The sequence below is a fragment of the Sorex araneus genome, chromosome 3, assembly GCF_027595985.1.
Source record: "Sorex araneus isolate mSorAra2 chromosome 3, mSorAra2.pri, whole genome shotgun sequence".
In the NCBI taxonomy this organism is placed as follows: domain Eukaryota; kingdom Metazoa; phylum Chordata; class Mammalia; order Eulipotyphla; family Soricidae; genus Sorex; species Sorex araneus.
This window is the reverse complement of record NC_073304.1, coordinates 131313050-131339422: the sequence shown is the minus strand read 5'-3', so window position 1 is coordinate 131339422 and position 26373 is coordinate 131313050. Positions and strand designations below refer to the sequence as shown.

The following is a 26373-nucleotide window of genomic DNA, read 5'->3' as shown; positions in this document are numbered from 1 at the left end:
AACCCGGGTTGGCCACGTGCAAGGCACATGCCCTACCCGCTGTGCTATTGCTCCAGCCCCTAGGGGATGGTTTTCTGAGTAGAGGAAAAATTGCATATCCTGGAATCACACAGAAGGATATACACTCATTTATTCATTCTACTTCTATTACATAGAACTGACATCTTATTTTTTAAATTCAAATTAGATACAATTTAATGGTTTAGGATCAGAATGAACAGAACTATCTCATTTCACTTAAACATAGTTCTTCCTTAAATTGGTGGGAAAGGTAGCTAAAGATTACCCTGTAAATAACTCAGAATAAAGGCAACATTTGAAAAAACTATTTTTCATCTATATGATATCTGACAAAAATGTGCCTAGTGTCAACTTCTGATTCAATATATTATCATATAAAATGGTAATTAAATTTAATTATGTAAAGTGATTGAAAATATATTAAAGTGAACATGTAATATTTACTTAAATATACATTTGAGTTGACAACTTTGTAAGCTATGATGGTAAAATAAAGTATTAAACTATATATGTGTATACATATATTGAAGTTATTATTTAACAACTACATTTGGAATCAATATTAGAAAGGTGTCTGCTTCTTGTTGCTCAATTTTAACTATGGCACAACATCTATTCTTTGGACTTCTCTATAGTTGTTTATTAACAGCAGTTTTTACTAAATCCAATTATTGGTGGACTCTCACAATTGTGATCTATCTCACTGCATGTGTATAGAGAAAAACACTTCTGATAACTGTTCTTGACTTTAATGAACAGCCAGCCTTATATAATGCCTCTGCTATCCAGCAAACACATTGTATTTATTTCCCTATTCTTCTGCTGCTTGAAGAACTACGCTGCGTGATTCTCTCTCCTCAAAAATCTAATACGTACTCCCATTTTTTGCAGTTAGCTTTAATTTTTCTCCCACTTCATGGAGATTATAGAATCACCTCTAGAAAGCTCCACATGTTCTAATAGTCACTCTTGTAGTTTCTCCTGTGCTCACATAGTCTGTCTTCTCACCCTTGCTATGGTAAGCTACCATTGCTCTTTGCAGAAACCAGTCTTTGATTCTCACCTATTTAGTAGTATGCTGCCCAAGCAACATAACACTCTTTCTGCCGCATCATTTGTTATTCAATCAGATCAATCCTATAACCATATAACTATGGTACTTAATAGCTTCCATTATTTTAAAACAACTCTCTATTAATCCCACTTGCTTCTATAAATTGCATCATTTTTCTCCCCTTCATGGAAAAATCATCTAGTAAATATCTATCTATGAATTATGTCCAATTTTTTATGCCATTCTTTCTTGAGCCCACTCTATTCAAACTTTGGTGTAACTACTCTAAACATAAAGGTTATTAACTCCATAAACTTTGCTGAATACACAGGTTCGTTAACATGTCATCTTAAGCATATTGTCAATACATGTTTCTTTTGCAGAAGACAATAGTTTATTAGCTTACTCTTTGAAGCACCTCCTACATTTGACTTCCAGGAACTTGACAATAGTTTTCTTACCCATTTTCCCTTTAGTCAGCCTTTTTGCTCTTTCTAACCATACATTTAAATGTATAATTTAAATGCTTAGTACTTTTCTCTACTACAATCACCTTTCTCTGTGGTTTCATTAACTCAGAAATTTAATAATTTATATGCTAGAATCTCTCCCCAAGATTCTGAACATAAAACATCAAAAATACTATGAAAATGTTTTGGCTTTTTTGTTGATATTTAGGCAACATAAATTGGACTTAGTTCTAGCTTTGTGCCTAGCGATCACTCCTAAAAGTGCTCAGAGAGCCACATGTGGTACACAGGTTTTAAACTAAGATTGCCTGCATAAGAGGAAGGCTCCCTAGCCCCTGTATTTTCTCTAGGCCCCAAAATCCTACTAAATTTTTCCAATGCATGTCTATTACATACCAAAGTTGAACACATAAAAATTAAGCACCTATATTTTACAACACCCTAATCTTTTCTTTTCTCATTCTTTTCCATACTAGTAATGAAAAGAAAATCTTTCCATTGAAATTTTTCAATTAATAAAACTGAGTTACTTTCATTCCCCATATTTAAACTGTAAAAAATATTGATTTGATTTATCTTCACATCATAATAACCCAAGTACTTATTATCACTTCTTACCACTGCATACCTATATACCTCCCTTTTACCTCTCTACTATTCTCCACAGTTCTCTTTAAATTAGTTCCATTAATCCCTATATGGAATTTAGTTCAGCCATTTTAAAGCCTTGAAAATAGCTAAAAGAAAGTAAGAAGAGGGGTCAGAGGTGTTACGTTCCTGGTATCTATCCTGCAATGTTTTAAAAATTTTATTGAAAGTTCCCATTTCTCTTAAGGCAGCCTTCTTGATCCAACTTTCTCCTTCTAGATTCTAATAACTTTTACCCCATTCCCTTGACTGAAGGTTGGTGACAAATCTTCTGGTATTAACTATAAGTCAGCATACCTATAAATCAACAAACTATGGAAAAATATAAGTTTTACTGCTTATTGTAAATAATTGCTTGTTGTAAGTAATTCTCCCAAAATTAACTCAAAAAAAAAACACACACACAACAGACTCAAAGTTAGGGTTTGCACATATACCAAAAAAGGGAGTGGGACAGGAGGCATCCTGAGAAAATGATAGCATCACCATTACTCAACTTAGCATGGGATGTGGTGCAACTGTGAAGCAAGACACTGAGACACAGAATGGCTATAGTACTTTGTCAGTATGTCAACATAAGCACTTATAAAGAATGTGAGATCACTTCTTATTATGATCATGGAGAACAAACTCTGAGAAGATAAAAAATTCAAAACTATGAATAAATGTAAGGAAACACAAGAAATCAGAAGACCTGTATGACAGATTTGAAAGGATTTTATTTGGTTTTTAATCAAAAGCATGGCTGAGAATTTAAGGACTCTATACTTATGGTAGCTTTTAGTATTCATCTGAGCATGTTTCTTTTGCTAAGGTAAAGGCTATATGCATTGGGAAAGAATTAGAACCCTGAGACATGGTTTAGGACATTTATAAACATATGGGTGACAAAAAAATTCACATTATTCCAAATATAAAAGAATTTCCTTACCAATAATAACGAGTAAACCAAAATGTTTAACATATTCCTAAAAAAATTACAGAGGTAAGTGACCATCAAAGTCTTGATGAATGCTGCAGTGATCACATTTTTTATGTAACTTTTAATTAAACTTTTGTATATAAAAATAAAACAAGAAAGGGCTTCTGTAGAATGACAGCATATGTTTACAGAAACCATAGAGTTACATAGCTTAATTTCCCCTGTGATGAATCAGCACAAAATCTAATACCTTGTATAAAGTTATACATCTGTTGAGTATTTTTCATGTCTCTCAAATTAAAACTATAAAATTCTTACCCCAGAGCTGTATTAGTTCTTTTATTCTATATCAAGATATAGTCTACAGTGAACATGGTCAATTTGAAATCCTATAAAGCATCATGCTATCTCAATTCAATAATGACATTATGCTAAACAGACCTACAAGCATGAAATATCATGCCTTAGATACCTTTAGCAAATGCATTGCAGACATAAGAGGTAAATTATAAAAACTCAGCAGCTTGCCACCTACCTATCTGCAGGAGTCCAACAGTAAGAGTCTTGGCAGAATATATCTTGCAAGTAAAAGAGTAATTTCTTCAACTTGCACTGCTCTACACAAAGAAAAAGACAGTAACTGGGAGAGTTGGGAAGAGGGCAGTCAGGAGTTAGAAATTAACTTATATTGGGGGCTGGAGCGATAGCACAGCGGGTAGGGCATTTGCCTTGCATGCGGCTGACCCGGGTTCGAATCCCAGCATCCCATATGGTCCCCTGAGCATGGCCAGGGGTAATTTCTGAGTGCAGAGCCAAGAGTAACCCCTGTGCATCGCCAGGTGTGACCCAAAAAGCAAAAAAAAAAGACAAAAAAACAAAGAGATTAACTTATATTTAGGTATTTTGTTCTGAATTATTCATTTAATAGCTCATAGCAAACATCCCATTTTTAAAGGAATTCTGAGTACAAGTAGGTTTTTTCATCTTCTACTTGTTTCCCTACCTCTTGGAAGTATACCCAACAGAATCAATAATAATAAAATTGTCTAAGGTATACAAGTTGTTGAATGGATCCTCTGCAAAGTCCTAAACAGAGAATATCCTACAGATGTCTACATTAATGGAGAGAGATTATGCTCTCCTTTGATGAGAATTGTTTTCTATTCAAAAAAGTTGCCTTCAGCTGGCTAATAGATCCATATGCTAAATGGTAATATAAGCTGTGTCTTAGCAGCATTCTCTTTCTCCCAGCAGAGCTGATCTGGTTACTAGCTATAAAGTGTGACAAAAGCACAGAGATAAATGCTGATAATCTATACTCCACCCTAGTAGCAGATGTTTGCATCGGTATTCCTATTGTGGAGAGAAGCGATACAAGTTTTAAAGTGATATTTAAAATTTTGGGTTGGGCTTGGGGATCACATCTAGTGGCGCTCAAGGCTTACTCCTGATTATGCATAGGAGGGCATCAGGGAATCACATGGGGTGCTGGGTATCAACCTAGATTGGTCATGCGAAGGCAAGCACCCTGCAGTAATACTTCTCCACCCCTTAATATGTAATTATAAGCATCTAATCAGTATATATTGCTTGGGTGTAGATGCTCTTAAGTGATACTCAGAGGGCCCTGGGCCACGTGTGTTGACACTCAGTAAACACTTGGTAGATTCATTACCAGGCCCTAGGACTGAGAGATGCTTGTAGGAGATGCTATTCGGCTTTCAAGCTAACACCCTCAGGTGATCTTGTTATATGATCTATCAGGGGTGGGAGGTAGAGGGGAGGGGTGAGTAGCAAGGTCTTGTGATATGACCTGTTTCTCTAGCCCAATTTTGAAAAAATTAAGCCTGAATGTATACATTCAGAGACCAAGTGTTAGAAAGACTTTTCTTACAATTGAGCTGACAACACACTTGCCTTTATTTCCCCTTCCCATCCCATAAGCTAAGGTTTTCTGTACTAGATGCATATGAAGGGCCGTTTCTATTGAGAAAGAGGATCAGCGAATGAAACATTTGGAAACTGAGATCTCACGTTGGTCATTTTTCTTCCTTGCACCCCTAAATCAACATTTTAAATGGAAACACCTGACCTAACCAAGGTGATTGACCCTGGGCATCTAGGTGAAAATGAGTCCTGCAACATCATGAGGAAGAAGATTGTTCTAAGAATACATGCCTTTGTTGTACCTATAGTACTAAAAATGCTAACATTTTTTTTTAACCATTAAACTTTGGCTGGAGCGATAGCACAGTGGTTGGGTGTTCGCCTTTCACACGGCGGACCCAAGTTTGATTCCTTCGCCCCTCTCGGAGAGCTCGGCAAGCTACCGAGAGTAACAAGCCCGCGAGGCAGAGCCTGGCAAGCTACCCATGCGTATTGGATATTCCAAAAACAGTAACAGTAAGTCTCACAATGAGAGATGTTACTAGTGCCCGCTTAAACAAATCAATGAGCAACGGGATTAGTAAGATTTAGTAAGTAAGAAGTAAGATTAAACTTTGGTCAACAAAAAACTGCAAGAACTTAAAAAATCTAAATTCATCAGGGATTCAGATCATGTCCATAGCTCAGAAGTTATTTATTTTTTGGCTGCCAGGGGTCTGCTTGAGGTGGGGAGAGAAATGCAACCTGCCCCCATCCAAGGGGGCCCTGGTGAAGACAGCCTGGCTTGGGGCAGGAGATTCTGCATCACTCTCTTCCAGGAGTTTTGTTTTATAGTTTCTGGATCTTGGCTGTTGATGATATTACATGGTGGGGGAAGAGGGGAGCCTGGGAAGCTATCCGTGATGTATTTGATATGCGAAAAATAGTAACAACAACATGCTCTTTGTTTTCCTGGAGTGAGGAGAGGCCATTGGACTACACTATCACATGACAGGGACAAATGAAGATGTTACTGGCACCCACTTAAGCAAATCAATGAACAACGGGATGACCATGATACAGTGATGTTAGACTTTTGTGCTACAACTAGTGAAGCTCAGGGCTTATACCTGGCTCTGTTCTCAGGAATTATTCCTGGTATGGCTCAGGAGATCGTATGGGATGCCAGGGATGGCAAGTGCCCTACCCGTTGAATATCACTCTGGTCCGTGTGGTTCAACAATGGTTCAGAAGTTTAGTGTCTGCCTACTTCTGATAAAAAACATTTCCTGTATGATCCTGGTCAAAGAAGAAATATGTAATGAAAGAATTGGACCTGAATGTAGAAAGTAATTAACATTAACTCATGGTCATAGATAGAATTAGGGTCTTAGTAACATTTATGCCACTTAGTTTATCTCCATTCCCAATTGTACTATGGGAGTAATATGAACAATATAAGAAGCTTACTTTACTTTTTATAACAGGCTAGAGGTTGGAATGATCACATAGCAGGTAGGACATTTGCCTCGCACACAACCAACCTAGTTTTGATTTCCAGCATCTCATACGGTCTGTCCCCTGAGCACTGCCAGCAGTAATTCCTGAGTGCACAAGCCAAAATAACCATTGTGCATCGCCAGATGTGAACCAAAAAACAAAAAAAAAGCAAGCAAACAAAAAAAATGAGATACAGATTTCTGTAAGAATGGGTTCTGCCTTTTGAGAGTCATTGCATACAAGGGCTGTCAATTCAGAAATTTGCAGAGCAGATCTGCAAGTGAAAAATCCAGAAAGAATTGCTATTATGCTCCAGACAGCCCTTGCAATTACATGATCTAAAAATGATTCTTAAAAATGATCCTCCATCTCTGGATCCACATATATTCTATTGATTCTGTTTCTGTGGAAAGTCCTGACTAATACAGTGAGGGAGTAACTGTTAAACGGGGTAAGGGTTTCTCTTTTGGGGCAATGATGAAGAAGTTATAAAATTGATTGTTGGGCGATGGTTGCACAGTCCTGAATTGTACACGTTAAGAAGGCAAATTCCAGTCTCCAAACCATGGAGACAACCTCCTGGTACTTATTTATACTATTCTTGGGTGTTAGTCTTATAGTCTGTTATTCTATAGTCCACAGATGAGTGCAATCTTCCTATGTCTGTCTCTCTCTTTCTGACTCATTTCACTTAGCATAATACTTTCCATGCTGATCCACTTATATGCAAGCGTCATGACCTCATTCTTTCTAACAGCTGCATAGTATTCCATTGTATAGATGTACCAGAGTTTCTTCAACCAGTCATCTGTTCTAGGGCACTCGGGTTTTTTCCAGATTCTGGCTATTGTAAACAGTGCTGCAATGAACATATAAGTGCAGATGTCATTTCCACTATACCTTTTTGCTCCTCTGGGATATTTTCCCAGCAGTGGTATTGCTGGGTCAAATGGGAGCTCAACCTCTAGTTTTTTGAGAATCGTCCATATTGTTTTCCAAAAGGGCTGAACTAGCCGACATTCCCACCAGCAGTGTAGGGTCCCTTTCTCCCCACATCCTCTCCAACAGTGGTTGCTTTTGTTCTTTTGGATGTGTGCTAGCCTCTGTGGTGTGAGGTGGTATCTCATGGTTGTTTTGATGTGCATCTCTCTGATGATGAGTGATGTAGAGCACTTTTTCATATGCCTTTTGGCCATTCGTATCTCTTCCTTGGTAAAGTTTCTGTTCATTTCTTCGCCCCATTTTTTGATGGGGTTGGATGTTTTCTTCTTGTAGAGTTCAACCAGTGCTTTATATACCCTTGATATCAACCCCTTATCTGATGGGTACTGTGTAAATATCCTTTCCCATTCTGTAGATAGTCTCATTCTGGGCAACTCAGAGAAGGGAACACCAAATAAAATGTGATTGGAGGTCATGTGGGGGAAAGATGATGCGGGCCCAATATAGACTAGAGACTGAACATAATGGCCACTCAACACCTTTATTGCAAACCACAACACCTAATCAGAAAGAGAGAACAAAAGGGAATACCCTGCCATAGTGGCAGTGTGGGGTGGGGGGGAGACAGGACTGGGGAGGGGGGGAGGGATGTTGGGTTTACTTTTGGTAGAGAATGGGCACTGGTGAAGGGATGGGTTATCAAACTTTGTAAGGGAGAAACATGAGCACAAAAATGTATAAATCTGTAACTGTACCCTCACGTTGACTCACTAATTAAAAATAAACTATTAAATTAAAAAAAAGAAGGCGAATTCAATAGCATTGCACTTCAAAAAAATCATAAAAACAATGTTTGATAGAGTAACAAGTAAATTACAGTATAGGAAGTGAAGAAGTATAGAATAATTGTCTGAACTCCTGTAGGATTACTAGAACAGTGCTTGGAGTCATCTAGCTTAAATTTGGTCACTGCTCCCTTAGAGTGAATAGTGTGAATGTCTTATTCTTGGTTAGACATTTACTTTAGTTAGTTTTCAGTTTGAATATTATTTCCAATTTGATATTATTGACTTAAGTTTTAGCACTAAAGTGTTAATGTGAACTTGAGAAATGAGGGGGGGCTTTTGAAGATAGAGGCACAGAGGGAGAATGAATGATGCTGTTTTTACTAGAAGAAAGTATTCACTGAAATTGTAGTTGGACTAGAGAATATTGGTGGGGTTGGTGTTAGAACACTATATGCCTGAAACTATTATGGTTGAACTACACTGGGACCATTATGTATTTCTTTTTCTTTTTAAATTTTATATATATATTTTATTTTAATGAATCACTGTGAGATACAGTTACAGACTTTCAAATTTTCATGATTACGTTTCAATCAAACTATGTTCGAGTACCCATCCCTTCAACAGTGCCCATTCTCCACCACCAATGTTCCCAGTGTCCCTCACCCCCCTTCCCACCCTCTGCCTCTGTGGCAGATACATTCCCTCTTTTTCTCTCTCTCCTTTTGGGTGTTATGGTTTGCAATATAGGCACTAAGCAGCCATCATGTCTGGTACATAGTCTACTTTCAGCACGCATCTCTATTATGTATTTCTACTTTTCAACCTATACCTGTTTTCTAATGTTTGAAGTGCAGCGTAGTGTCCAGTAAGTAGTCTTGAAAAATATAACTGTAAGTAAGTCTAATAATAGAAGTATCTGTGAATCATTGTTTCCAAGGAATCACAGGAGTGATGTAGTCTTTCCCCTGGGATTAGGGGTAGAAAATGTGGAAAAAATAAAGAAAACTTCACAGAGAAAGTTGTTTTTAAGGCACTATTTGAAGGGTTCGCAGGGCTTTGCAAGCTGGATTAAAAAAAGTGCAGGACATTCCAGACTGAGGGAACACTATGTGTTTAAGGCAGGAAGGACTAAAAGAGAATGATGTATTCTGGGAAATGCAATAATGAAAGTTAATCAAATAGGGAGGGGAAAATAGATCTGCTACTAAATCTGTAGGGTAGTTGAGCATTGTTAGTTGGAGTCTTAGAAGACAGAGCTAATATGGCTAAAAGTTAAAGGTTTTACCTCTGCTTGCTAAATGAGTGAATTTGGTGCGTCTTTATGTCTCAGTTTTCCTCATTAATGAAAAAAGGCTACCAGTATGATTCTAATAATAAGATAGGTTTAGAGATCTAATGAGAATTTACATAAACCCATAGAATATCTGGCACAGAATACCAATAACTTGTGACTATTAATTTTTTTCTTTGTGTGTTTGCCCAATAAGACTTGGTACACTCATTTTCTGTAATTATTATTTTTCACTGTTAATAAAGTTTTCTCCATTGAATATTTGTCTTTTTTAGTCTTCTAAATTAAGTAAATTCATTGATACATTGAGGTTTTTGTTTTTTTAATCTGATAAAGACATAATGTGAGACAATAGAAATATTTGTCCTTTCCCCTAGGTTAGTATAAACTCCTAAAAACTCCTAGAAAGAATGTTTTTTATTTTCTAGTTTTCCATATGGCTAGGCTCCCCTAGATCCCTACAGAAGAGGGTTGGTCACTAAAAAGAACAAGTTAGTTGAGGGTTGGAACTTTTAGCCCTGTAGACCAATCTCTGGGAAGATGTGGGTGCAGAGAACTGATGAATAAACTTCTGAAAACTCTGTACAACAAGATTTAGCTAACTTGCTATTTGTTGAATATATTGAGGTGCTAAGAGGGTGGCTTACTTGGAGGTGGCATTCAAGCACTTTGATTTTGAATTTCTTTGATTTTATCTTTTTCTTTGAGTCACACACAGTGATGCTCAGGGGCTACTTCTGGCTTGGTATTCAGGGGATCTTGTGGTATTGGGGTCAAACCTAGTCTTCCCCATGCAAAATATATACTCAAGCTCCTTGAGAAATCTTATAATTTTTTATTTTCAAAGTTGTATCTCTCTAGCCAGAGTGATAGTAAAGGAGTTAGGGTGTTTATCTTACATGAAGTCGACCTGGGTTTGATCCCCAGCACCCCATATGGTGCCCAGAGCACCACCAAGAGTGATCCCTGGATGTTGAGCCAGAAGCCCTGAGCACCTCTAGGTGTATACCAAACCCTTACCCTATCATTTCCCCTCTCTCTGTTCCTCATAAAACAGTCTCCCAAAGCAGAACCACGTAGCAGCGCTAGTTTTGCTTTTTTTACCCCCTGTGGGGTGGAGGTGTCCCTCTCCACATGTTTGGATGAGCCTCACACATGAAGGTACCAGTAGAGGAACCCAGGTGTGTGGGACTAGGGGCTGAGACCTCCAAGCCTGCTCAGATTGGGACTGGGACTCTTCTGCCCAGATTTCCCATTTTCCAGTAGCTACACGGTCACACCCAGGGACTGCCCCCCGGCACCGTGTAATCCCACCAAGGCTAACACCCAGAGACTTAAAACCAAGCTCCCGGAAGACATCTTATTACCTAGTTCTCCCTCTGGGAGGACATGGAAAGCTACCAAGAGTTCCCTGCCCACATGGGAAAGCCTCGCAAACTCCCCATGGTGTATTCATATGCCAAAACCACTAACAATGCTGGGTCTCATTCCCCTGACCCTAAAAGAGCTTCCAATGTGGCATTGTTGGGAAGGAAGGATGAGTGAAGAGAGGCTTCTAAAATCTCAGGGCTAGGATGAATGGAGACGTTACTGAGACCACTCGAGAAATTTGATGATTAACGGGATGATAGAAGAAGAAGAAGAAGAAGAAGAAGAAGAAGAAGAAGAAGAAGAAGAAGAAGAAGAAGAAGAAGAAGAAGAAGAAGAAGAAGAAGAAGAAGAAGAAGAAGAAGAAGAAGAAGAAGAAGAAGAAGAAGAAGAAGAAGAAGAAGAAGAAGAAGAAGAAGAAGAAGAAGAAGAAGAAGAAGAAGAAGAAGAAGAAGAAGAAGAAGAAGAAGAAGAAGAAGAAGAAGAAGAAGAAGAAGAAGAAGAAGAAGAAGAAGAAGAAGAAGAAGAAGAAGAAGAAGAAGAAGAAGAAGAAGAAGAAGAAGAAGAAGAAGAAGAAGAAGAAGAAGAAGAAGAAGAAGAAGAAGAAGAAGAAGAAGAAGAAGAAGAAGAAGAAGAAGAAGAAGAAGAAGAAGAAGAAGAAGAAGAAGAAGAAGAAGAAGAAGAAGAAGAAGAAGAAGAAGAAGAAGAAGAAGAAGAAGAAGAAGAAGAAGAAGAAGAAGAAGAAGAAGAAGAAGAAGAAGAAGAAGAAGAAGAAGAAGAAGAAGAAGAAGAAGAAGAAGAAGAAGAAGAAGAAGAAGAAGAAGAAGAAGAAGAAGAAGAAGAAGAAGAAGAGGCTAGAGAATTGCTAAATAGAAAATATCCCTAGTGATTTGTTATATTGTGGGAGTTCATTACTACCTAAGTTTAAAATGAGTACTATTCATAAAGGAAAGAGAAAAATACTGAGAACAATTATAGATTGTGGTGGATAACTTGCTTTAGCAGATCTACATTCACATTATGTTCTAGTTGCTTTCTATGCTAATAGACAACCCTGGAAAGGACAACAAAGTAAACTTTTTAGTGTTTCGATGGAGAGCACCTGACAGGATGCTGGAGAGAGTAAAGGCATTGAAGTAATAGTGCTTGTGACATTGGGTCACTCTGCAAGGACAGTCCAGTGTCAATGTTCCTACTTCTCTCAAGATTACCTTCCTATACTGTCTATAGAACTTTCTTCGACCACATATATCTAAAAGTGAGATCCTTATACAACACACACTATTCTCAATTTTTATTTTTTTCCAACATAAAATTTCCTAATTCAATTTTTATCATTCTCCCTGCATCAACACACTAGGAATGGTATTATTTTTATTCAGAAAGTCTCAATATCTAGGATTGTGCCTGTTGCATAGTAGGTAACCAATATTGCTGAATATATTCATTCCCTGAATATATTCTTCTCAGAGTCATAACTAATTGTTGTTGTTCTTAATGATTTCCTTAAACTTTGACCATGTCCCTAAAGATAATTAATTATATTACAAAGCAACTCAGTTTGGAAGTCATGAAAGAATGTAGAAAGATTAATCTCTTTTAAAGAAATTAGTTTTGGGGTAGAGATATTGCTCAGTGGTAGAGCATATACATTACATGTGTGAAGAATTGGTCCCAGGAAAGAAGGAAGGAAGGAAGGAAGGAAGGAAGGAAGGAAGGAAGGAAGGAAGGAAGGAAGGAAGGAAGGAAGGAAGGAAGGAAGGAAGGGAGGAAGCAAGAGAGGGAGGGAGAAAGGGAGAAAGGGAGGAAAAGAAATGAAATTATCTTACTCATTTGAAAATTTCATTTCTAACATTAGAAAAGCAGACTTTTCACCCAATCATTGTGCTATTTTGCAAAGATTAATCCGACATTTTAAAAAATGACAGCGGGGGTATGGTGCTGCCAGCAGGTCAACCTGTACCTGTGGGGTAAGTGCATCAGCAGCCTGATGGTGTTTTCAGACTTCCAGATACCCCAATGCTGCTTCTGTGCCTGTGGCCAGACCCCAAGAACTTGGGGCTAATTCTACCAAGAAATTAAACGGTCAAAAGTTAGGTATGTGGGAGACACACCCACAAACTACCTCCTGCTCAGATATATAAGCTCATTTATTGGCCTTATTTCAGAGACCCATAAATCTCAAAAGAGATCAAAAGACACAGTTAGGGTCTGTAGCACAGAGGTAGATGGGAACCCGTGACTGAGAGCTCCAGGCCTGCTCAGATCAGGACTGGGCCTCCTCCCCACAGGTCCTCAGTTTTCCAGTAGCTTGGCAGTCACACCCACAAACTGCCCCTGGTGTCATGTAAACTCATCAAGGCCAAGACCCAGGGACTACAAACTACAACTCCTAAAGAGAGCACCACAGAGTGTCCTGAGCATGTGCCAGTCTGTCTTCATCATTGTGCCTCAGAGGGGGGTGGGTGAGAGCCCTCCCCACCCCAAGGGACCCAACACCGGCAGCCAAAAACCTCCACAACCCAACTGCCGCCATGCTCAAGGCTGCTCCCCACAAGCTTGGGCCGAGTCTCACATATAAGTAAACATACTCCAGGACACATCATAAAACACTCCCTACTCATTCCCCATAATTACCACACCACATTTGATGGGATTCAGATAGTAGGCAAAAATAATAGAGGGAAATATATATACGCATACATATTTATTTATATATATGCATATATATGCCAAAGCTCACATCACCCAAACTTTAACATGTTAGTGATATCCTATAGAATGTCTTAATGGCTCCTGCCAAAATAGAACAATCTTCACATTGTTTCTTATATGAACACTTTTTTTAAAACATTTTCAGCAGTTCTCATAACATACAATAAGAAATATATAATTTTGGTTATGTTTTGGGACAGGGATTGGGGTTTGGGATGAAAACATCCTGAATTTGGTGGTTGGAAGGTATGGTTGGAAGGTGATGGGATTGGTGTTTGAATATTGAATGTAACAAACATTGTGAACTAACTTATAAAATTAAAATATTTTTAAAAAGAGTAATGTGGAATTCATGCCCAATTCAATCAGTTTAATCAATCTCTTAATAAATAGCAGTGCTCCTACATTATTTAAAAAAAATGACTTGTACCACATTTTAGGCTGATAATATGAAAGTGTCTGAGGCAAAATGTCATTTAATAAGAGTAAGCCTAAATCATTTTTAAGCAGTAGAAGCTTCTTCAAATTAGTTTAAACTCTCTAAACTAACAATTTAAAGGGCAGCATAAAGCTAGATGTAAAATAATAAAAGTAAGAAACATTAAAAAAAAAGTTCACACAAAAAATTGATTCTCAGAAGATAAATATACCTGGCAAATATCAGTTGGATGTTTAGATTTATTTGCACTATCTCTTAGTCTACTCAGTTTATTCCTTTCATGCAAATTACTGAGTGATAGTATAACATATGTGTTTACTAAAGGCAACAATGGGTTACAACATCAGTATTATTTAAATATTTCATGTTTGAATTTCCCTCTCAGCAGAAGGATGACAAAGTTTCTTCAGGGAATAGCTTTATACAAATATAATAATTTTATGTAAAATGAAGACTATAACTTTACCCATGATCTTCTCCCTCTTTGCATCTACATCTTTGGGAACTTTTCATTTTAATGGGATTATTTTAATCTGTATTTAAAACAGCAACAAAGACATGATGTAAAATGTATCAGCCCACCAAACACTTCCTGGTAATGTAATTCATCAGGAATAGTCGATATCTTAAAGACTGACCTCATAGCAGCAACTCTATTATGTGTGCCATATCCTTTCGCTGTTTAGTGTTTTCCTAGCATTTAAAAGAGTTTTGAGCATTTTCAATAGCTTTTTTTCAACTAAGTAGTTTTATTTACCAAGTGACCTTTAGATAGGGAAATGACAATACTGCATTTTGAACTACTCATGTCACAGGTATTTAATGAGCTTGGAATGATTGACAATTCTCTTGGAGATCCCAGCAAGGAATTAAATCTGAAAAGCATCTAATTTTAACTTGCAAAAAGGATATCACAGCACATATCAGAAGTTTAATCAACATAACACGGAAAATACAAATTCCTAAGATGTTACATATGTTTTTCTTACATATTATAGAAAATTACTAGTTTCAAAAGATAAAATTTAGGACTGGAGAGATAGTACAGAGACTGAAACACAAACTTTGCTGGTAGCAAATCTACTTCAGTCCTTGGCCATTACTCAGTCTACCCTATGCATGCTCAGGCCTAGCATTGAACTGGCAATCAAGCTGGTCAAGAACAGTCAGGAGAAATCAGTCAGGATGGGAGATGCATGCCGAATGTAGATAATGGACTAAACATGATGACCTCTCAGTGTCTGTGTTGCAAGTCATAATGCCCAAAAGTAGAGATAGAGAGTATGGGGAATATTGTCTGCCATAGAGACAGGAGTCGGGTGGGAAAGGGGGGGTATACTGGGGATATTGGTGGTAGGGAATGTGCACTGGTGGAGGGATGGGGTTTTGATCATTGTGTGTTTATAACCCAAACATGATAGCTATAAGCTATCTCATGGTGATTCATAAAATAAAAAAAAGCAGGAGGGGCCCCTGTGTTTGCTGTAAAGCGCTTGACTCCCTCTTGTCTCACCCACCATACACACACACACACACACACACACACACACACACACACAATATAATTTAAAATGGTGTGTCCGATGCATTCAATGCTTTTTGACACACATTATAATAAAGGCATATATTTGCAGTGCTTTTATTAAAAAAAAAAGAGAGAGATGTGCTTTTTCTTTTCTCTTCTATTTTTAATTTGTTTGGTTTGGGGACCATACCTGGCAATTCTCAGGGCTTCTTCCTGGCTTTACAATTAGGGGTCATTCCCGGCTGGGCTTAGGGAACCTTTTGAGGTACCAGAATCAAACATGTGTTGGCCACATGTAAGACAAGAACCTACATATGCTACTATCTTACTAGCCTAAACAGTGTTCTTCCAATGAAGATACATTGGACTTTCAATTGATATAGTATATTGATTACTGTAGACAACAGAACAAGTCATAGTATTAACAAATGTAACACTCTGTGATAATGAGTGAAACATCAGCAAATTCTTTCTACTTTTATTTTAACACTATCTGTTAAACTACTTGTTAGTAAAGTATAGTACTTATAGATTTTCAAAGTACTATGGAAGTATAGTACTTTTAGAAGTATAAGACATATCTCTAGAGTTTTAATTTTCCTTCTAAAGAATAATGTAAACTTTTAGATTTTATTATCACCTCCTCCTTCTTTTTATTCTTTATAACATCTGATCTTATGCACTTTTAACTATGTCTTGGCACTACATTAGGCTTTGATTCCAAAGGAATCCAAGGGTATGAAAGGAGGGGTTGACTGTCTCAGAAGATCATATTGTGGAATCGATCCCAAAAAATGTGGAGAAAAGAAAATAATATTCTTTCCTTGAAAAACTAATAAGGGAAAAATCTGAATCTAAGCAGAGCTTTATTTCGAAATATCTGCTGTGGATACCTGATACAACAGTGGAACAATGCTTCAGCATTCTCAGGTAACTGAATAAACAGATTTTTCCAATTTCTCCCCCATGCCCTTGCCCAATGTTTAGATATTAAAAATACACTGTGCTAAAGATCCAAACTGTAGACTCCACAAATCTGCTTTATTTACTATCAATCTGTGATTCAAAGGTCTTTTTAACTTTCTCATAAAAAATTCTCAAAGAACTTTGCTTCATTAAATAGTTCTCTAAAATAGCATTTTTTATAGTTTTGTGTAAAGAAATCAAAACCAGATGGATTAATTTTTCTTTATGAATATATTTTATTAAAAAAACTCAATGATAAATATATTTAGTCACGTGTGTCTATATTTTGCTAAATGATTCACATATGAGAAACATATGAAAGTGTTAACCAGTCTGAAAATACAGTGTCTTTCCATAGCAGATAATCTCAAATGGAATATAAATTTTTAAGAAATTGAAGGGACTATATTGTCACTGTCACTGTCATCCCGTTGTTCATCGATTTGCTGGAGTGGCACCAGTAACATCTACATTGTGAGACTTGTTACTGTTTTTGGAATATCGAATACGCTACAGGGAGCTTTCCAGGCTCTGCCGTGGGGGCAGGATACTCTTGGTAGCTTGCCGGGCTCTTCGAGTGGGACAGAGGAATCGAACCTGGGTTGGCTGTGTGCAAGGCAAATGCCCTACCCGCTATGCTATCACTCCAGTCCATATTAACAGTTATTATAAATGAGAGAGCACAAAGTCAAAGAGTTTAGAATTAATATATAATATATAATGAACACCCTGTCCAGTAAATATTAGCACCCATTCATCACAAATATGAATTTAACTAAAATTCATTTAGAACTTAGCATCATGCTTTTTGAAATACCAATATAGTAGAATTCAATTATCCTTTTAGGCTAATTTTATATCAATGAACATCTTTTCATTCCCTTCCCCTTCTATTCATTGCTCTTTTAATATGTTGTGCTTATTGAGCAGAAGTCACACACATGCCTGGCTGTGGTTTAGTGATCATATGTTGGCCTACACTTCTCACACTCATCCACAGTGCTCAAGGTTTACACTCCTCTGGCTGTGGTGCTTGTACACATGTTCACTGGGAATCTTCTAGTTTTTAACAAAGATCATCTTGGTGTTCACATTTCTGGCTTATGGCTCTTACACAATGTTTAGTTTTGGCATATAGCAGGTATCACACCTGTGGTGGTTCTTGTTCACCTCTGCCTGTTGTGCAGATGGAGAACATTTGTGACCCCAGGAGTTTTAGAGAAGACACATGCCATACTCAAATGGAAGAGTTGCATAGATGATACATGGCACAAACAGTGACACCAGAGTACTTAAACTCAACCACTGCACATACTTCTTAGTTAGGTTTCTGGAAAAATTGGACATTGTCCAGACTGGGTCTATCTTCCAACAACTAATCATGAGAAGCAACTGATGATCAAGTACTCAGAAATGTTGATGTTATCATAAATATCAATTATTTCAAATTGGAGGGCGAAAAAAAACCTTAAGATTACTCAAGCCAACCATTGCCATAGGAAAATGGATAGATGTTCTCTTTAAATAACTCAATCTGTAAATATTTCTGTGCCAATATTGTCTGTCAATATCTGAGTGTTAAAATATTTGAATTTTGGAATCTCTGAATTTCTTTGGGGTGTTTAAGATCACTGTATCACTGTCATCCATTGTTCATCGATTTGCTTGAGCAGGCACCAGTAACGTCTCCATTTGTCCCAGCTGATATTTGATATTTTAGCAGCTTCTCTTTACTCTCTTTACTTCTTCTAAATGGTGCCATATTGGAGGCACTTTTAGGGTCAGTGGAATGAGACCCGTTATTGTTACTGTATTTGGCATATCGAATACACCACAGGGAGCTTGCCAGGATCTGCCTTGTGACTTGATGAACAGATAAATAAAAATATGATATGTCCATACACTGGAATATTATCCAACTATAAAAAGTACTGGTATATCCCCATATGATGAAACATGGAACCATTATGTTAGTGAAGGAAACCTGATGGAAAAAAAAAACCATCTGCATGATTCCATTCATACAAAATATCCCGGATGGGTAAATCTATAGAGACAGAGCTGAAGGGTAGTTTTCAAGAGAGTGGAAGGGTAGGCAAGAGAAAGAGGAAAATGACCACTGACAGTGTCTTTTTAGAGTGATAAAAATGTTCTGAGCTAGATACTGTTGATAATTGTACATCTTTGTGAATACACTAAAGAAAAACCCCACAGAACTTCACTTTTTTAAAAAGTGGTTAAGAGACCACACAAAATTGGGGTCTGGAGCAATAGTACAGCTGGTAGGGCATTTGCCTTGCACGCGGCCGACCCGGGTTCGATTCCCAGCATCCCATATGGTCCCCTGAGCACCACCAGGGGTAATTCCTGAGTGCAGAGCCAGGAGTAACCCCTGTGCATCGCTGGGTGTGACCCCCCCCAAAAAAAGCAAAAAAAGAGACCACACAAAATAAAAAGATTTCAAACCTGTGGCTGGAGAGAGAGAATACAGCAAGTATGGCACTTGCCTTGTACACAGTCAACCCAGGTTCAATCCCCAGCACCCAAGAACCACCAGGAGTAAGTTCTGTGTGTAAAACCAGAAGTAACCCCTGAGCATTGCCAGGTGTAACCAAACAAAAAGAAAAAATTCAAAACAGATAACTTAGGATAGAAGAAACATGTTTAAGAATAAAAATTAAATTCAAATATGAAAGGATTTGGGGAAATGGTACTCAAATTTTGATCTTACCACCTAAAGAGGTAATATAAAACAGTCTATTCACATCACAATAGATTGTTTTTTTAACCTAAGAATAATTGACCTAGAGTTGATCTCTATTCTTAATCTAAAATTGGACTTGGATATTTTATATTTAGAGTCTATATCTGCATTGATTTCCATATAATATAAGAATTAAACACAATGTAAGAAATCTTCCCTTTAAAAAATATTTGAAAACAATCTGAGGATTTAAGTGATCCTTAACATAACAGGAAGTTAAAAGGACATTAGTGCAGTTATTAGCTGTGTTTAAAGATAGTATACATGTGAACTTAATATCTGGTAAATAAAATGAATTATCACTTTGGGTAAGAAATTAGTCAATATATAATCTTAAGGAAACTAATGTTGGGAAATTGAAAATATTCCACTTTAGAGTCATTCTTTCCAGTATTCCCTAGAATAAATTCCAGGTATATTTTTGAAATATAAAAGCTGAAGAAATAAAATGAAGTAAAAAACAGTGCAATATAATATAAGGAAAAAGTTTGCAATGGAAAGTAATTTTTAAAAATTCAACAGATTGAAATGTTGAAAAATCTAAAAATTTCACTAAATAAAACATAAGGTAAGGAGTCTTCTTTGAAAAAATTATTTGAAAAGAATATGAAGATTTAAGTGATCCTGAACATAACAGGAATTTAAAAGGACATTGATGCAGCTATTAGCTGCATTAATGCATGCCTTTAGGAAAATTAAAACCTATCAATAAGTTAATACATGAATTTTTTATGTTTATTTAAACTCATTTCTGTCCAAATATTACCAATTTTTCTTTTTCCTTTTTTCTGAACAATATCTCAGAAACATCTTTTTTCTTTACTTCTTCCTCTCCTCCCTTCCTTCCTTCCTTCCTTCCTTCCTTCCTTCCTTCCTTCCTTCCTTCCTTCCTTCCTTCCTTCCTTCTTTGCCCTTTTTTTCTTTCATTCATTCTTTCTCTCTTTCTTTCATTTTGGGGCCATACTTGGTTGCATTAAGTTAAGGTTAAGGCTGATCTTAAGGTCCTACGTTAAGCACACTAACATGACTAAGGTTAATGCAACCTGTTTGTGTTAAGGGTATGTCTTAAGGGTACTCAAGGCTCTGCATTCAGGAATTATTCTTGGTGGGCTCAGGAGATACCATGAGATGCAGAAGATCAAACCCAGGCCAACCACATGCAATGCACTCACCCTACTATTGTACTGTCTCCAGCTCCTGCCTTCTTTCCGTACTGAATACAGTTTCTTCTTTCCTAGGAACACTTCATTAGTGTTTCTCAAACTTTATTGCTACCTTGACTGGCTTCTAAAACTGCAACTAAAAACTCTTAATTAGAAACAGTATATAATGACTTCTGTATTCTGTTATATTTATCATACAGCCTTAGAAAATATTTCTTTTCCTCCCCAGTACATAAGCTGTAACCACACTTGCTTTCTTCTAAGCTTTGACAACTTATATATTATACTTCTATTCATTTACTTACCTATATTTCTCTTTCTTCTCTGGCAAATTCCCTAATTATCCTTCCAGCATAGCTCAGATGGATTTTTTCAGATGGAGGAGGGTGTCAACTTTTCACAAAACTTTATACCAGAACTTTGCAGATAACTCATAATAGCACCTAAGGTATTCAGGCTTAATTATATATATATATATCTCTCCATTAAAATTATAACGCAGCACAGAAATATAACTCCATTAAAATTATAATGCAGCACAAAGTCTTTCCTATGGTTAGACTCAGCACAGTGTTGATTCAAGGAGACTAGGATGCTTAATGAATGAATCAATGGGCCCAAAGCACCAAGCAGTAGTGGTAAACAATGCTTCTATCCAAAGTTTAGGGCAGAACTGTTTTCAGAACCAACTGTTTCCATGCTACAGAATACATCTCTATCATCTATTATAAGATCTGATTGGGCAATGACTGATTAATTTATTTTGCAGCATACTTGGCACAGAAATGCCCACATGAAGGTATTTAACAAATTCATATGAGATAAAAATGATAAACAGGTAACATTTTCTGTTGTTAGAGAATTAACACTATTAATTATTTTACATCAATATTATCTTACATTTAACAGACAAAAATGAGAAATTAAGAGGGAAAATTAAGAGCTATTTCTAACTCTGAAACTTGCACATCAAAAATTTTTTATTGGACAGAAGTAGAAAATCAAATCAAGTTCATTTTATATATTTTTTCTCAAACAGGGAATATTTAAGTATACTTCAAAAATCTGCATACATAAATCATAATATTTTACATGATTTTTCCTAAGTTAAAGAGTTCTAAGGGGGGAGGTAAATCGTGATTCTTGGTGGTGGAATATGTGCACTGGTGAAGGGATGGGTGTTTGAGCATTGTATAACTGAGACTTAAACCTGAAAGCTTTGTAACTTTCCACACGGTGAATCAATAAAAGAATTAAAAAAAAAAAGAGTTCTGGCAGCTCATATGAACAAATGGACTTCTTCATAAGAGAAGTAACAACATAATTGACACTGTAAACAAATTACAAAAAAAATAGTTGAAACAATTTAGAGTAATACTGCAGACATATAAATAAATTTTTGCTATTAAAGACTATGTATAAAATATGCTTTCTAATTAGGGTGATAAAGATGAATTTCTAAATTGCCACTATTAAAAATATTACTGGGCTGGAGTAATAACACAGGAGTTAGGGCATTTGTCTTGCACTCAATTGACCTGGATTTGATATCCTGTACCAAATAGGACCCTTGAATGATTCCTGAGCACAGAGCTGGGAGTAATCTCTGAGCACAGGCAGGTTATACATATATAGTATTGGATAGCACTGTAGCACTATCGTCCTGTTCATTGATTTTCTTGAGCAGGCACCAGTAATGTCTGCATTGTGAGATTCATTACTGTTTTTGGCATATTAAACATGCCACAGGTAGTTTGCCAGGCTCTGCCATATGTATAGTATACATATATTATATATATATATATATACATGAATTTTGTACTTACAATTTTTTAAAAGGCTTTCTTTAAGTATTGGGTTGAAAAACTAATTTCTATAGAATTCTGCCTTAAAACCTTATCCATTCATCAGAATCCAATCCATATCATTTGTGTTTTGACATCAATCATTTACAGAATTTCAGAAATATTTTAGCATATATAATTGAAATAATACTTTTATACCAATTTGCATATTTAGAAAGAAACACTTTGCTCAAGTAAAGTCAACCATGGCCACTTTTCACATGGTCAGATGAACCTCATGCATGAAAGAACTGGCAGAGTTGGGACCCGGGGCTGAGATCTTCAAGCCTGCTCAGATCAGGACTGGGCCTCCTCCACCCAGATCCCCTATTTTCCAGTAGCTAGGCAGTCACACCCACAAACTGCCCCTCGGCACCATGTAATCCCATCCACGGTCAAGATCCAGAGACTACAAAACAAAGCTCCTAGAAGCGGCTACACAAGAGTATCTTGCCCACAGGGCAGAGCCTGGCAAGCTCCCCATAGTGTATTTGATATGCCAAAAACAGTAACAATGATTCATCTCATTCTCCTGACCCTGAAAGAACCTCCAATGTGGCACTGTTGTGAGTGACAAGTAAAGAGAGGCTGCTAAAATCTCAGGGCTAAGATGAATGGAGTCATTACTGGCACCCGCTCGAGCAAATCAATGAACAACGGGATGACAGTGATACAGTGAAAGTCAAACATTTAATGTTTAGTTAAAGTTTTATCTTTTACAGAACACAGATTTTAAAAGAATTTCTCAACTAACCTACAATGGAATCCAAAGATTGTTCTGGACAAGAAACATAACTGAAGCATATTTACTCCCATTATAGGCAGACAACTTTAAATTTAATTTAAGTATTTCAGGTTCCATTCAAGTTCCACACTGACTACTCATAGGGGAACAAAAATATTTTGTTGTTGCTGGATATGGGAGGCATACAAAACTCAAGGCAGTACTACTGTCTCTGTGTTCAATAATTAGTTTTGACAGTGCTAAGTGAGAACATTGGTCATTTTGTGAATTGAAGATCAGAAATTAAACCCAAGTCAGCAGGGTGGTTGATCACTTGGTCTAACTCTATCAATAAATAGTACCCAGCAGATTAATGCAACTTCCCACCACAAATACTGTATCCTCTGCTCAATATCTGAGGACTTTACCCATGTACCTTTATCCTTGTGTAGAAGGTATACTTTTATAGGTAAATATCAGTTAACGAGTGCCATGAATCATTGAGCATTATCAAGAGGATCCCAGATTTCTGTGATAAATTCTGATTGAATTCATACCATTTAATTAATTGGTCCCAAATAGAATTACAGTACTAAATTTCCAGAATGTACACCACTATAGACATTATTATTTTTCCTATTTGACTTCCTCACTCTTTCAGTGCTACTCTCTTATGTGAGCTTCCTAAAATCACCAAATCTCTCTAAAGCTAATAATCATCTCTGAGCCTAAGAGTGAGAAATGTGGACAACACTAAGTATTATTAACATTACATGTATGTATATGTATATATATAAATATAAATGCAAGATATGCATACATTTATGCATTTTGTTAATAAAGCATATACATATGTACATGACTATACACATGTATGATGAAACAAAGTCAAGAGCAGAAATATAAAGAAGAAAATGAGATAATATTTCTATTTCCAGATGCGGAATTTGGTACGTGGGCAGGTGGACATGGCTGTCAAAGAGATCCGAGTAGAAGTCGTGAATAATTTTCTCCATTGCCATTCTGGAGGATGTGATAGATCCATCGGGACGTTGGAGGGCAGTCATCTTGGTCTTGTAGTTGGCGAAGGACAGGCGAGCGTTGCAAATACTTTTCCCGGCTTTTGCTGCACTGGCCAACACTGCTGCTCTTCTCTCTTTGAGGTCTTCCTTTATCGCATCTCTGCACAGTTTTGTGAGCTCAGACATTAGCTTGTGGTTGCCTGAGGCTCGCGCCAAACCACGTTGACAAATGAGCTTGAGAGTTTCCGAAGACAGGCGTCTGTTTGTGGCTTTCTCACTCTCGGCATTTTTTGCACAGACATGGAGATGCTGAACCATTCAATCGTATTCCTCGTCGATGTTGTCAAGGACGCCATCTTCCCACGTTGCTGCAATAGTGCTAAAGAGCTCCCAGTTGGTGGTCATTCTGGGAGTTGTCTTCTTAGACTTAAATTTTGCAGACTTTTCTCTGTGAAGTAGAATTTCGCATGAAGGAGACGGTGGTCCGATCCCATTTGGAATTTTGGGACAACAGCGACATCCGTAAGGCAAAACCTTCGATTGAATATGATGTGGTCAATTTCATTGTGGAACTGTCCACCGGGAGACTCCCATGTCCAGCGTTTAGATTCGGCCTTCTGGAACTGTGAGTTACCATGGATGGTCTTGGTCGACATGATGAATTCAGACAGACTATCACCCTGATCATTCCATTCTAGGCCATGTGTCCCAATGTGGAGTTCTTCAGGTGACCTTCTCGGACCTATCTGGCATTAAAATCACCAACAATGATCTTGTAGAAGGTGTGTTCTTCTTTATAGAACTTCCCCAGTTCCATGTAGAACCTCTCAATTTCTTCTTCATCATAGTTGGAAGTTGGTGCATAGACGATGAAGATATAAACTGCAGGCACTGAGCCACATCTATTAAAGCGTAATCGTCCAATTCGGGTTGTTAGGGCTTCAAATGAATCGATGCTCATGGCCAAGTTCGTGTTGACAAGGACACCAATGCCACCAATGCCTTTGTTGTCGCATGTTCCGAGGAACAATTATTCTCCGGTGTCGAAAATGGCGTGATGTGATTGATATCTCCTCGTTTCGGTCAGACCAATGATGTCATACTTGATCTTCTGCGCTTGCACCATCTGGTCCTCAATGGATGTTTCTGATGCCAGTGACCGTGCATTGAAAGTACAGACAATCATCTTAGTCTTTCTTCATTTTGGCAGTCTAGTTCGTCCCCAAGATTTTTCCAGCCTCTCTTTGCTCATCTTTCTTAACGCTGCCATATTGGAGGCTCTTTTGGTGACAGGTGAATGAGGCCAATCGTTGTTACTGTACTTGGCATATCGAATATGCAACGGGTAGCTTGCTAGGCTCTGCCATGCGGGCTCAATACTCTTGGTAGCTTGCCGGGCTCTCCGAGAGGGACGGAGGCTTTTAAGGCGGCCTCCAATCACCCTTAGAGGTGTTACCATGGTTCACACTAAATGAGAACCCTATCAAATATGGTATGGAAATAATAGGAATTAAGTGTTTTATGGTGTGTCGCGCAGCCGCTTTCACATGCTACCTTTCTGAATGCAAGGTTCCATCCCAGTGGAAAACCAGTAGAACCGTTCTGTTGTACAAGAAGGGAGACATCCATGACATCAGCAACTATCGCCCAATCTGCCTGTTGTCGGTCGTCTACAAGTTGTTCACTCGTGTCATCCTGAATAGAATTGGCAGAACACTAGACTAAGGACAACCATGCGAGCAAGCTGGGTTCCGAAGAGGATTCAGCATGATACACCATATCCACACAGTGACCAAGCTCATTGAAGTTTTGCGAGAGTTCAAGATGCCACTCTGTCTAACATTCATCGACTTAAAGAAGGCCTTTGATTCTGTTGAGACTGAGGCAGTCATCGAAGCCTTGGTCAAACAGGGCATTCAAACTCAGTATATTAAAATCCTCCGCGAGCTGTATTGTGGATTCACCACCAGGATCTCACCATTCTACAAGGAAGTGATCATTGATGTAAAGAGAGGGGTGCATCAAGGTGATACCATTTCACCGAAACTCTTCAATGCTGCCCTTGAGAACATCATGCGACAACTGGAATGGGAAGGAATGGGAGTGAATATAGACGGTTGGCAATTTTACCACCTCCGCTTCGCTGATGACATAGTTCTTATAATGCCAAACATTAGCCAAGTGGCACAAATGCTGGCCGACTTCGACCGTGAGTGTGGAAAGGTTGGATTGCAGCTGAATCCCAACAAGACAATGTTCGTGAAAAACGAACTGGTCCCTAAAGCTCCATTTGCTCTCAGTGGAATGAACATCTCCAAATGCAGCAGCTATGTGTACC

At 37.6% G+C, this 26373-nt stretch overlaps 1 pseudogene; it reads right to left on the bottom strand.

The window, feature by feature from the left end:
* The window catches only part of LOC129403580 (uncharacterized), a 485727-nt pseudogene extending 460506 nt beyond the window's left edge, over nt 1-25221 (bottom strand).
* Between the last annotated feature and the right edge of the window lie 1152 nt (nt 25222-26373).